This window comes from Phoenix dactylifera, chromosome 16 (assembly GCF_051530095.1).
Source record: "Phoenix dactylifera cultivar Ajwa chromosome 16, Ajwa_hap1_PhDact_Kaust_v1.1, whole genome shotgun sequence".
Taxonomy (NCBI): Eukaryota; Viridiplantae; Streptophyta; class Magnoliopsida; order Arecales; family Arecaceae; genus Phoenix; species Phoenix dactylifera.
Window position 1 is genome coordinate 5857651 of NC_143205.1, and position 13695 is coordinate 5871345.

The 13695-nt window shown below is 40.9% G+C and overlaps 1 long non-coding RNA gene across 1 annotated transcript; it reads right to left on the reverse strand.

The window, feature by feature from the left end:
* Positions 1-1079: 1079 nt before the first annotated feature.
* Positions 1080-11635, reverse strand: LOC149751098 (uncharacterized). The gene is made up of 2 exons (XR_016398750.1): positions 11049-11635; positions 1080-8260 (listed from the first exon to the last, which is right to left on the reverse strand). It is a non-coding gene; the product is annotated as an uncharacterized LOC149751098 (long non-coding RNA).
* Between the last annotated feature and the right edge of the window lie 2060 nt (positions 11636-13695).

Sequence of the window (13695 nt, forward strand, 5' to 3'; positions counted from 1 at the left end):
CCCGGTGGGGAAGGAGGAATGCCTTCTCTGTTTCCTGGCTTGGCCTTTTATAGGCTGCCCACCTCAATAAGCTTGGACTTATCTGTGGGAAGTGAACGAGATGTGAGGATACGCTCGTGATGCTGCTGGATTCCAGACGCGAAGCAAGGGATTTAAGCTTATCCGTGGATACCGGAGGCTGAACGGATAGAAGCTTGGTGTGCATGATCTGTGCTGGCTTTCATCCGGACACGCAGAGGAGGGAGCTTCAACTCAGGCGCGGGATATGGATGAATCACGGAGAACCGCTGAGATGGCGAATCCGGAAGGAGGTTGGGATACTCTATTCTGTGATGCAGGGATTCGGAAGAATGGAGTTGATCCATAAGTTGGAAAGAAAAACTTGGATGTCGTGAAGCTCGGGAGGATGAAGCCGAGGAAGCTGATCCAAAAGATGAAGTCCTGCTGGATTTGGTGCTTATCCCATGGGAGAAAGAAGGATCTCGGTTGGTTTGGATGCTGGGATGATTCGGTTGATGGTTGATCCGTGGGATAAAGATGAATTCAGAACAGGGGAACTGGGACGTATCTTGGATGTTATTCGGAGAAGAGGATGGGGCTTGGATGATGATAGGAAGGCTGGGAGCTAGCGGAATCTAGTTGGGATCATTCGGCTGTGGGTGTGTGAGAAGATCTCGGAACAGGGGAGTGATGCAAGACGCGGGCGGCTGGCAGCTGGGACTTGAGCTTATCCGGGAGAGGATGCTCTGTTCCGTGAAGCTTGGATGGAGTGTTTGATTCGAATGGGATGAAGCCAAATCATGGGATGATTGCAGATGAAATCTGGGAGGAGGTGACGTGGAGATTAATCCGGAAGAAGGTTGCTATTTCGAAACAGGGGAAGAGGATGCTGTTGTTAGCTTGATGTGGCTGAGAAGAAATCCGGATTGGGATGAAGGTGGATCACGGACGAAGGATACGGCTGGGGAAGAAGCTGGGATCCGGTTCTAATCCGTGAAGCTGGGGAAGTTTGGATAAAGATTGGTTGGTTTGGGAGGACGTTTGGATTCGGCTGGGTCTTGGTTCCGAACGGGAGGAAGAAGAGGATCTGCTTGGGATCTAACGGTTGCTGGGTTCATGCGGACGGAAGAGAAAATGATTTGCTGGATCCAAATGAAACGCACACGGGAGGTTTGAGCCGGAAGCAAGAGGAAGAAGCTGGGATCAATCCGGAGTGCGTGATGCCTGGAAGGAATTGTCACGGGTGGAAGCGGTTTGCACGTAGAATTTTAGGAAGATTTTGAATAACTAATCGCGGATGTGATAATGACTAGATAGTACAACGTAACGAAAGTTTGAACTTGATTGGATGCGAAAGAAATAGGGGAGTGGGGCTGGACCGGGGTGCGTATCATTCGGGTTCAGGGATCATCCCAAATGAATTTGACTCGACCTGCATACATTAGACTCGACCAATAAAATAAAGAAAATCAATCAAACTTGAATAATTTATTTAAAATGAAATGCTGAAGGAAAACATATTTTCTCATGTTTAAATTTAAAATATGTGCATAAAAATAATGATAAGTGTTATGAGTAAGATATTAATTTATGCATTATTTAACACTTATCACACCCCCAGACCTACATTTTGCTAGTCCTCGAGCAAAATAAAAAACTAACTCACTTTCGCAGGAATCGCGATTGCATTTACCGTATGCAATAAGGCTTTAAACCCCTAGGTGGCCCTAGTGGACGAGTTTTGTCTCGTGAGGATTTCCAGCTCAGATACCCACAAACTGCTGTCTCTACCTAAAGAATTTATTTTACTGTTTTATAAAATCTAATTTCAAATGCATAAGTGCTAAGAATTTCAAAAGCACACAAAGTTTTAATTACTAAGTCAGCCCAAATCCTAGGTCAGTATGCAACTTAAGTTGAAGTTATTAAGTTTCTGTTAGAGAGTTGTAAGACTAATTTATACTTGGGTGCTCGGTGAAATCTGGACCATACACAAGCTAAGGCTTTAGATCCCCAAAATACTGCTAAAGCTAGTAGTTTCCAAGAATTGGTCAGATAAGACCTAATCACTAATTCAAAATCATCCTATCTTGCAGGATTTCGAGAGTTGTGGATGTTTACTTTAATACCTCATGGGCTTTATCTGTAATATTCCAGTTTACTCGAATTTTTACAACGACGGCTTTCACACTATCGTGTTTTTCGAGGTCAATTTTATTTTCTCTTTCTCTTTTTTTTTTTGAGATTTATAAATTGTGCACTTTTACTCTTGTAATGATTCCTCCGTGTAGCGAGCATTCAGTCAACAACTCCCACACCAGATGGCATAAGGTGTTGGGCATCAAGACTCCCCTACGGACCTATGCTCGGGTTCATCATCACAAACCCGCTGACCTTTGACAATAGGTAGCCCTTTTCGATGTTCCTGACTAAATTCACTCCTCTCTTTTTTTTTCTCTTTTTTTTTTAAATAAATATGGGATAATAGTGAATTAGATAGGTATGATTCATCAGGACTCAAGGTTGCTACCAGACTTAACAACATAATGTTGAACCTAACCCTTAGAAGTGCAGACCATGTGTGTTGTGAAATTTCAAAGTAAAAATTATCTTACAACTCACTAAAAGAACTTTTAATGAAAAGAACTCAAATTGACTTACTCCTGACTAGTCACTGGGCTTTTTAGATTTTATATACTTTGTGTATTTATCATTTCAACACTAAGGCATAGAAATTAGGTTTTTTTTTTTAATCAAAAATTCGAACAACTGATTTGAAAATGCGAAAAATTTCTTCAAAAATTCGAATCCTATACCCCCCAACCTAGATCAGACATTGTCCTCAATGTTTTTTTTTTGAATATTATATTATTATTTTTATTTTTTTATATATTTTTTTATTTTTTTATTTTAGTTTGGACGAAAATATGATGCATATGGAGGATAGAAGCATTTTACCGTAGTTGCATCAGTAATATGAGGGATCCTGTTAAGAAAATAAAAAAAATGCAAAAATAACCTACGAAAATTGGGTTGCCTCCCAACAAGCGCTAAGTTTAACGTCTTCAGCCAGACGGAGCGCATCCTTATCAAATCATACCGGGTATAGTTGATTCTAATGTTCTGATCTCAGCTCGAATATTCTTAAGGGTCCGTTCTATTTCAGAGTCAAAAGGTAATAGTTCAGGAGATCTGGAATGACACCCAAGCATGCACCAATGCTTTTCAGATCAGTCACGTACAGTCAAGCATGCACTAAAAGAAAAACACATCAACTCCTTGTATTTGCCCTAAAATCACTAGACAGCTCCTAACTGGTTTGAAGAGGGCACCTAAGCCTCCAATCCGGTCTAATGAACTTAGTTGACCAGGTAAGCTCCCAGGTAAGTGGGGGGGTCACGATGCATTCGCAAAGGTCACACTTAAAAACCACTTGCCTCGAACAGATGAACTGTCTCCCTTAAGGGACAAAGCTTGCCTAGACATCAACTGAGCCATAGAGCAAAATTGGTGCAACTCTCGGTGATCTTCGTCCTATTGAGCTCGAATGTCCCTAGGGGCCAACGTCTAATTGATTTTAATTAAAGTGATAGCTATGTGAGAATTGATTCACCTAATTTGGGCAAGAATGTGGTGATGAAATCCAGTTCTTATCTTGTTGGGGTGATTGCCCTTACTATGTGCAGATTAATTGGTGTATGTGTATCAAGCATGCATTCACACTTTTGCTGAATTTAAAATCAAACAATCACCACACAAGGAAATTTAAATAAGAAAGATTTAGATGTTACCAAAGGGAATTTCCCCAGCAATTTTTAAAGCAAACCTTTACCGTATTCCTTTTCCAATAGTTCCTTTTTTTGATCGCCCCAGATTTTCTCTTCGATTCCTGATTAAATAATACCAAAATAAAAATCAAGAATTAGTAAGAAAGAAGAAAGGGGATAATTAAAGTAACAAAAATAGAAAATACTTTTATTTTATTTTAGAGATATATATTTATTATTATTATTATTATTATTTGAAAGTTTTTTTTTAATATTTTATGAAAAAAAACAACTATGCTAGCAATCCCCGGCAATGGCGCCAAAAATTGATAGTCAACTTTAAAGACCACGCAATAGCACGTATCTAGTAGGATAGTGATTATGGGTATCGATCCACAGGGATTGGGGTATAGTTGTTTTCTTAAAAATAAAAATATTTAAAAGGATGAATTTGTGAAACTAAGCAATTTAATAAAAGAAAATGCAATTAAAAGGATATCAGTTTAAGGGAACCTAGGGCAATGAATTCACCACTAACATCGAAACAAGGGTTATTTATATTTTATTTCGTTCTTGGATTAACATGCAAATTGGCTACAAGCCTAATAAGCATTTAAATAAAAATTCACAAAAGTAATTTGGGCATAATCCATCTTCAGTTGGCATGAAATGTCTACCCTAATCTAAGGTGGTAGCACACTGCATCTTCCTTAAGCATGGACTATCTTATATTTACTTAGTGATCATGAAGAACAGTTGTACGAACATCATACTTAAAATCACAGAAATTAAATATGATTCAAAAAAAAAGAAATTCATTAAAAACAATAAGTTCATACAACCCCAAGAATATAAAATAAAATATAAAACCCGTGTTCCTTTGTTAGGACTGCATCCAGCCCTGGAGAAGAGCTCAGCTTCCATGCAGTGGTGGACGGCGGCAGCAGCACAGTAGCAGCAGATCGGTCCTTCTTTATTTCTTCCTTTGGGAAATATTCCCAAAATACCCAAAAGGTTTCTCTCTCCTGGCTCTATGGGATTCGGCCTGTGAACCCAAGCTTCTTCTTCTCCTGGTGAACTATGTGGGATTCCACCTCTGAGAAGTGATGATGGGAGCAGCCCCGGTGGGGGAAGAGGGAATGCCCCCCCGGTGGGGAAGAGGGAATGCCTTCTCTGTTTCCTGGCTTGGCCTTTTATAGGCTGCCCACCTCAATAAGCTTGGACTTATCTGTGGGAAGTGATCGAGATGTGAGGATACGCTCGCGATGCTGCTGGATTCCAGACGCGAAGCAAGGGATTTAAGCTTATCCGTGGATATCGAAGGCTGAACGGATGGAAGCTTGGTGTGCGTGATCTGTGCTGGCTTTCATCCGGACACGCAGAGGAGGGAGCTTCAACTCGGGCGCGGGATATGGATGAATCACGGAGAACCGCTGAGATGGCGAATCCGGAAGGAGGTTGGGATACTCTGTTCTGTGATGCAGGGATTCGGAAGAATGGAGTTGATCCATAAGTTGGAAAGAAAAACTTGGATGTCGTGAAGCTCGGGAGGATGAAGCCGAGGAAGCTGATCCAAAAGATGAAGTCCTGCTGGATTTGGTGCTTATCCCATGGGAGAAAGAAGGATCTCGGTTGGTTTGGAAGCTGGGATGATTCGGTTGATGGTTGATCCGTGGGATAAAGATGAATTCAGAACAGGGGAACTGGGACGTATCTTGGATGTTATTCGGAGAAGAGGATGGGGCTTGGATGATGATAGGAAGGCTGGGAGCTAGCGGAATCTAGTTGGGATCATTCGGCTGTGGGTGTGTGAGAAGATCTCGGAACAGGGGAGTGATGCAAGACGCGGGCGGCTGGCAGCTGGGACTTGAGCTTATCCGGGAGAGGATGCTCTGTTCCGTGAAGCTTGGATGGAGTGTTTGATTCGAATGGGATGAAGCCAAATCGTTGGTTGATTGCAGACGAAATCTGGGAGGAGGTGACGTGGAGATTAATCCGGAAGAAGGTTGCTGTTTCGAAACAGGGGAAGAGGATGCTGTTGTTAGCTTGATGTGGCTGAGAAGAAATCCGGATTGGGATGAAGGTGGATCACGGACGAAGGATACGGCTGGGGAAGAAGCTGGGATCCGGTTCTAATCCGTGAAGCTGGGGAAGTTTGGATAAAGATTGGTTGGTTTGGGAGGACGTTTGGATTCGGCTGGGTCTTGGTTCTGAACGGGAGGAAGAAGAGGATCTGCTTGGGATCTAACGGTTGCTGGGTTCATGCAGACGGAAGAGAAAATGATTTGCTGGATCCAAATGAAACGCACACGGGAGGTTTGAGCCGGAAGCAAGAGGAAGAAGCTGGGATCAATCCGGAGTGCGTGATGCCTGGAAGGAATTGTCACGGGGGGAAGCGGTTTGCACGTAGAATTTTAGGAAGATTTTGAATAACTAATCGCGGATGTGATAATGACTAGATAGTACAACGTAACGAATGTTTGAACTTGATTGGATGCGAAAGAAATAGGGGAGTGGGGCTGGATCGGGGTGCGTATCATTCGGGTTCAGGGATCATCCCGAATGAATTTGACTTGACCTGCATACATTAGACTCGACCAATAAAATAAAGAAAATCAATCAAACTTGAATAATTTATTTAAAATAAAATGCTGAAGGAAAACTTATTTTCTCATGTTTAAATTTAAAATATGTGCATAAAAATAATGATAAGTGTTATGAGTAAGATATTAATTTATGCATTATTTAACACTTATCAGTGACTCCTTCCTTCAGGGGAATCCGGTGGTCAACATCACGTGCTGGTGGCAATGAACGTGGCTCATCGAACAGGAGTGTGAACTCGTCAAGCAACTCTTTTATTTCGAATGGTAAAGTTTCCTGGTCCATGTCTTGATCCCTTCTTTTCATGGTTAATGCAAATAAGGCCCCGCCACCATGCAATTCCTTATGCAGTGACTGCACTGAAATTTCTTTAGTTGTTGAATGACATTGCCCCCGCAATAGCCGAGACTCTCCTTCTCAGATGAATCTCATGGTCAAGTTCCTCCAATCACACAACACGGGTCCAAGACTTTCAAGCCATTGAATTCCCAGTACAATATCGAGCCCCTGCAATGGTAAGGCAAATAATGTAATCTTAAATTTAAAGCCTTGAACCTCCAGAGGTACCTCCTCATTTTTCTCATGACAAGAAAGTTGGCCACCATCTACAATCCGGATGGTGAAGCCATCTGTGGTGGTCACTGGAAGGCGTATGGCTGGAGCCGCTGTCCACCAGCACAGTAACGGGTTGCTTCTCCACTTGCGCCAGCAACTTCATGGTTTGCGGACCCTTCCAGCCGGAGAATGCATGCAATGTAATTTCGGCCTGCTCCTCCGCTTCTTCTCACTCCAATTCATACATAATTAGTCTGTTTCTCGGCTGGTTGGTGCATTCTTCTTCATCGGTAATAGTTGCATTTTCAATCAGGAATAGTTGCGGAGTCTTACAACAATGTCCAGGCGTGAAACGTTTGTTGCAATTGAAGCATAGTCCCCATTCGCGCCTTCACTGCATTTCGTCCCACGACAGCCTCTTTATGGATGAACCAACCACCTGTTTTGTTGCTGTGGGGACCGGAGTTGGTGGAGTTGCCGCCATGAACCGAGCCGGAGTTGGCCGAACAGATTCTGTACGCAACTGTTTCCGTCGTCGAGTGATCTGTTCGTCCTTCATTCTGGCGACGCTGATAGCTTCCCTTAGTGTTCGTGGTTTGGACATCCGCACTTCATCGGCAATTTCGTCCTTCAGTCCTCCGAGAAAGGTCCCAATTAATAATGCTGATTGCAGCCATCCCACGACCTTGTTTGCAAGATGTTCAAAGTCCCGTTGGTAATCTCGCAAGGTTCCAATCTGTTTCACTCTAGAGAGGGCTTCATCAAAGCTTTCAAATTCTATAGGGCCAAAACGACACCACAGCTCCCTTTCAAATACTTCCCACGTGATGACGATGCCTTCGTCCCTCTGCACCCACTTAAGCCATTGCCACCATTAGTTGGCTTCTCCTTCCAAATGAAAGGAAGCCACCGCAACCCTCTGGTCATCAGCAATTTCTTGATACTCAAAATATTGCATGGCCCTACTCAACCATTCAATTGGATCATCCCCTGCAAAACGTGGAAAATCCATTTTGATAAATCTGGAACCACCAGTGTTAGAACTACCTTCATTCCGGGATGATGGTTGTCGAGAAGAGGATCCTCTTTCAGCATGGGAATGAATGGTTCTCAGTCCATTCAGTGCTGCCAGCACCTCCTCCATTCGTTCTTCCAGACCCCGTATTTGCCCTCGAGTATCTGCGGATTCTGCAACAACGCACATCTGCCCTTCACGAACATCTTGCATGTCGTATTCTAGCCTCTCTAATCTCTCCTTGTGGGTGCCCATCTTAACGTGGCTCTGATACCAAGTTGATGGAGCTTGAGTGGTGAATAACCAGAACAAAGGGAAACTGGATATATTAAAAGAATGAAACAAGGTTGAAGACAACCATGAGTACAAAAGGAAATATTTCTCTGCTCTCCACTCCTATGCCTCCTGGCTTATTTATAATGGTTTCCTAACGGCTACAAGCTGCAATATTAATAGGATAACTAAGAAATAGCAAAGAAATCAGCAACTAATCTGCGAGTCCTTGTTTCCTTCATGCCTCTGAAGCCCCACGAATACATTCCCGAAGTACTTGGGATTTGGCCTCCTGTTACGGATGGTTCTATCAACGGACACAATTCGAATCGCAATTTAACATGCCCTTCCAACACAGAAAGAAATATTTTATTAATTTGATGGCTCTCATGTGATATTTTATTAATGCTCATTCGTGGCTCAATTGCTTTAATGCAATCGAGGAATCCTCAATTATTCTGACCATCGAGATTCCTGTCTGCCTATTGTTAAAGCTTCATATGCAGCATGGTTGTTTGAGCAGGCGAAGCCTAGTTGAAATGAACGTTGCATCCATTTTTCCAGTAGTAGTGGGACACAATAAGGATCCCTGCGCCTGACTTTATCAGTCTTTGAGCCATCAAATATATAGCTCGATTCTTCCGAAACGAGTTTCTAACTGTTGCAGAATACCACCCTCGGTAAGCATGGGTGATTTGCTAAGAAATCGACTAACAATTGGCCTTTCACTGATTTATATGGCATGTATTGCAAAGTATATATAGACAGGGCTACCATCCATTTGCCAATCGTACCATGTATACATAATATCTTAATTTCATGCAGGTTTAATACAAAGCCAAACACAATTATATCTATGAGCTTTGGGCTCCTTGGCTTCAACTGAGTTCAGCCCTGTTCGTAATATAATTGCTCAGGCTGATATCTTCTTCATACTTATATTCGGCCTCCCATTTATCCGTTCTTAAACACTTCAGTCATATCATTCTTTTTTTTTTCTTTTTTTTTTGATGAAAATGGCAATTCATATAGCTCTTATGTGAGTACTATTGTCCTCTTTTTTAACATCTATGTATTAGTCACTTCTAAATTAACGCCACTTGTCAACCTGTTTAACCTACCACCTGATGTGTGTTTAAATGAAGTGCAAACAATACCAGAATGCTTTCTGTACCAAAAAAGAGATTTCTATGCGACTGAACATGTTCTCAAACGTGACCTTACTCTCTCCCCCGCTCTCAAATTGTTTCTTTTATCACTGGATCTCTCCTGGACACATTAAAGACATTGCCTGCATAAGTTTTAGTAGGCATACTGGTAGCCCTAATCAAAACCATTATTCCAAGGGTGCGTTTGGTGCATCACTAAGATAGAAATCAAAATGGATTGGAATACAGATCGGAATGATCATATTTCCTAACATATTTGGTTTGTGACTGAAATCGGAATTGAAATTAAAATGGTTAATTAGTATATTTTTAAAAAATCAATTAAACAGAGAAGTTTTATTGGAAAATCAATTTTTTTAAAGTAAAACTAGCATTATGGAATTTGAATATAGGGAGGAGGGTCTAGATTGGATTTTGAAGGATTGGAGAATAGAAATAGAAATGGAACCCCTCCTCAATCAAATAGTTGGAGCGGGAATCACTCATGCCTATTCCCGTTTCAAGTCTAACTCTTTTCAACCAAATGTTTTCTAAAAGAAGTCTTCATATTTTGAGGGGAACTTTTGGCTATTACCTATTATATATTAAATATATAGAAGTAGTTGAGGGTTACAATTATTAGGTAACTGCTTTTCTTGATATCAAATATGCAAATGGATATCTTTTATTTGTTAGTAGAATTTTTGTTTACTAGAGATCTTATAAGAAAACAATCATCTTTGGGAGCACTATAGAAGCCAGACCGAATTCCTCTACAGACTATTAATATTGATTCATGGCAAATAAAAAAACTCTTATCTAAATTTCCGTTGGTACCAAAACCTGTTCCTCACAACCACTCCAATAGTAATGCATCAAATCTATTATTGAATTAAAAATTCAAAATTAGTAATAAAAAATTGAATTATCATACTTCAATAAGAGATGAGTCTCTGATAAGACATAGGAAGCATTTCATAATCATTAACAGTAGAAAAGAAACTGGTTGAGCGATCATGTTAGGGCACTATTCTAGAAAATCATCTCCTTCTCATTCCTATCACCTTCAAAAATGAAATTAGTGACAATTATTTGCTAAGTTCAAGTTTTACTCATCATAGGTTGAAGATAGAAAGTCTAAAACGTAATAGTTCACAAATATCTTTTCAGGGCTAATATAGAGGGTGGCTGTAAAGGACTATGACTAATGCTTTTAGTTTTTTGTCAATATTTTTGGTTTTTTGTCATATCTATTATCCTGTACATTTATTTCTTGGTCGGAATTAGCTAACTTAAATAAGTATTGATTAAATCTCTTTCGTTTCCCCTATTTTCTTTTCTCAATATTACCGTCTCCTCAATGAGTGTAAATTTTTAAATTTGCTAACTTAAACAAGAAGTATTGACTAGATGATGTTTGAATATTTCTGTTTTCTCCAAAAAAAGGCAAAAGGAATAAAATACAACTATATGGCAAAACTTAGCCCTAAGAATAAGTCTGAAAAACTGATCAGAGCTAGTGGTGTTAGAAACCCACCCATGCCGCAGAAAATTCAAAAAATTCAGATGCAGCGGAAGAGGCATGTGCGGGATCAACCATTCATCGCATGAACGTTGTTTAAAAACCGTTCGTAGATAGATAAGGATTAAAAACTTTTAAATAACATTAGAAGATCATATCTTCACCTTTGTGCGGGTAGATGATCACCGCAAACTGATGATCGTGGTTTAGGATGAAGGTTCGCTTGAAGCCGTTCAAGTGCCCGGCCTCTACGGGTATCCACACGAAGCAGAAAACCGATCCAAGCTTTCTATCTCCCCGGGGTGCTAGCTCCCTTGCAGAGATAACTTTGATGGCTGATATCCTCCCTTTCAATCAATCCTTGATTGTGCTTGGGAGGAGGAAGAAGAAGGATGAAGAGAAGAAGAGGAACGAAGCCCTGCAGCCTTCTTTTTCTTCCTTGCGTTGGAACCAAACGGTGGAGGAAGAAGGAGGCCACCAAGATCCTTTTTTTTCCTTTGTTGTTGGTGGCTGAAAAGAGAGGAGAGGAGGGTGGCCACGTGATGGAGAGGAGGAGGGCTTCACTTATCATTAGGGCACCTCCTTTCAAAGCCTTATAAAGGCATCTAGGGCTCCTATTAGGTTTAGTCCAAATCATGAATCAATTGGGTTCAATCTATGCTAGTCCTAATCCAATTAGAACTTGAATGAACCATGACTCAATTGAACTCTTCAATCCTAATCCAATTAGGAGTCATGTTGATTCATTAGATTAATAATTAATTAGGACTTAAGAAATCCTAATCCAATTAGGACTTGTTTAATTCTAGTCCTAATCCAATTAGGACTCTAATTTGAATTCGAAGTCCTAATCCGATTAGGACTCTAGGAATCCTACTCCAAGTAAGAATCCAAATTTAATTCAAAACTCCTAATCTAATTAGGATTGTAGGAATCCTACTCCAAATAGGATTCCCAGTCCTACTCCAAATAGGAATCCCAGTCCAAGTAGGAATCCCAGTCCAAGTAGGAATCTCAGTCCAAGTAGGATTCCTAGTCCTAATCCAATTAGGACTCTAGGAATCCTACTCCAAGTAGGACTCTTGTTTTAAGTCCAATTAATTAATTCTCTTTGTTCCTTCTTCAGCTTATTATCAATCGAATTGATTACTTGTGATTCCTAATCACGATTCAACCATCGGATCGGTCAATGCCTCTAGTGTGTGTGACCCCATAGGTTCTACTCTGACTGGTAGTGAGATATATTGTGATCTCTATCACAATATCATTGAAAACTCCTTTCAATGGGTCGGAACGATTCCAACTCTACTCATTAGGGCTTATCGATCATCGAGATAATCCCTATGAGTCCCACCATCCACCAGTGACACCTAGCAGCATGTAGTGGCTACCCAGCAGAATAGAATGATGAACCTCTAGGTGCAGTTATCGTGTGATACAGTCCTACTATCGTGGATCCCTACAGGACGGAGGTCATGGATAACTCGTCAAACCCCTTCGTCTGTCATATGTCAAGATTTATTTGACTCGAGTTCGATAGTGAAAACTCTTTCTCCACTTTCTATTACTGGCCTGGCCAAGGTCTTAGAACTCAGTCTAACAAATCACATAGGATCACTCCTCTTCTATCAAGGTCGATAGATTCCATGTAAGTGCATATCCTACTCCTACAGTGAACTTAATGCAACCAATCTACCCTACAAGGACCCATATGACTAGAGACCATGTATACGTGTAGTCAAACTACAATAACCTCACTGTGAGTAGCTGAAGCACCGCAGGTCAAAGGACCAGTCATACTACTGCAACATCAAGCAAGTCACTGACGAGTGGATAGACATCCAAGTGACTTCTTGTCTTGGTCACGCTCAGTACCCTTGTTCTGTAACAAGCACCTGCACTATCACTTCAGTGTTCCTACACTGTGGACTCAAGTCTCGTCCATCCAGAAGGAAAGTGATCTGTTCACTGATCGGATCGATCACCGTCCTCGTGATGATCCATTGATCAGGAGCATTTAGAAATTAATCACCAATGATACATGGCTCAAATTCTCAACTCTTGAGAATATACATCATCATCTTATTAATTTCTTGGACGATTCATAGACACATAATTAATATGAATGAAAAGATGCCTTTTATTTATTCAATAATAAATAGTCAAGTACAAAATTATGTCCCTAGAATTAACAATGTGTCAGCCAGATTGGCTTCTAGGGCATACATCTAACAATCTCCCACTTGCACTAAAGCCAATCAGTCATATATCTAAGCCCCATCTTCTCAAGGTGGGCTTCAGTCTTTTGCTGACTTAGCTGCTTAGTGAACGGGTCTGCCATGTTATCCGCGGAGTCTACTCTCTGCACCTCTACATATTTCTTCTCAATATAGTCGCGTATGAGGTAGAAGCGCCGCTCTATGTGCTTGGACTTCTGATGAGACCTTGGCTCCATAGCTAGTGCTATGGTGCCAATGTTATCGCAGTAAAGTGTTATGACATCTAATGACATTACACCTAACTCTGCAATGAACTTTTAACTAGAAGGTTTCCACTGCACCCTTAGATACGGCTTAACATTCAGCTTCTAAGGTAGAATCTATAATGATTGGTTGTTTGGAACTCTTCCAACTTACTGAACCACCATTGCACATATCTTGATGTAGACTTTCTATCATCAATATGTGTGCATCCTTCTACCTTCAACTCTGATCTTCTCCCAAAGACCAAGAACATGTTCTTAGTTCTTCTCAAGTACTTAAGACTGTTCTTCACAGCTATCCAGTGCTTTTTGTCTGGATCTGATTGACA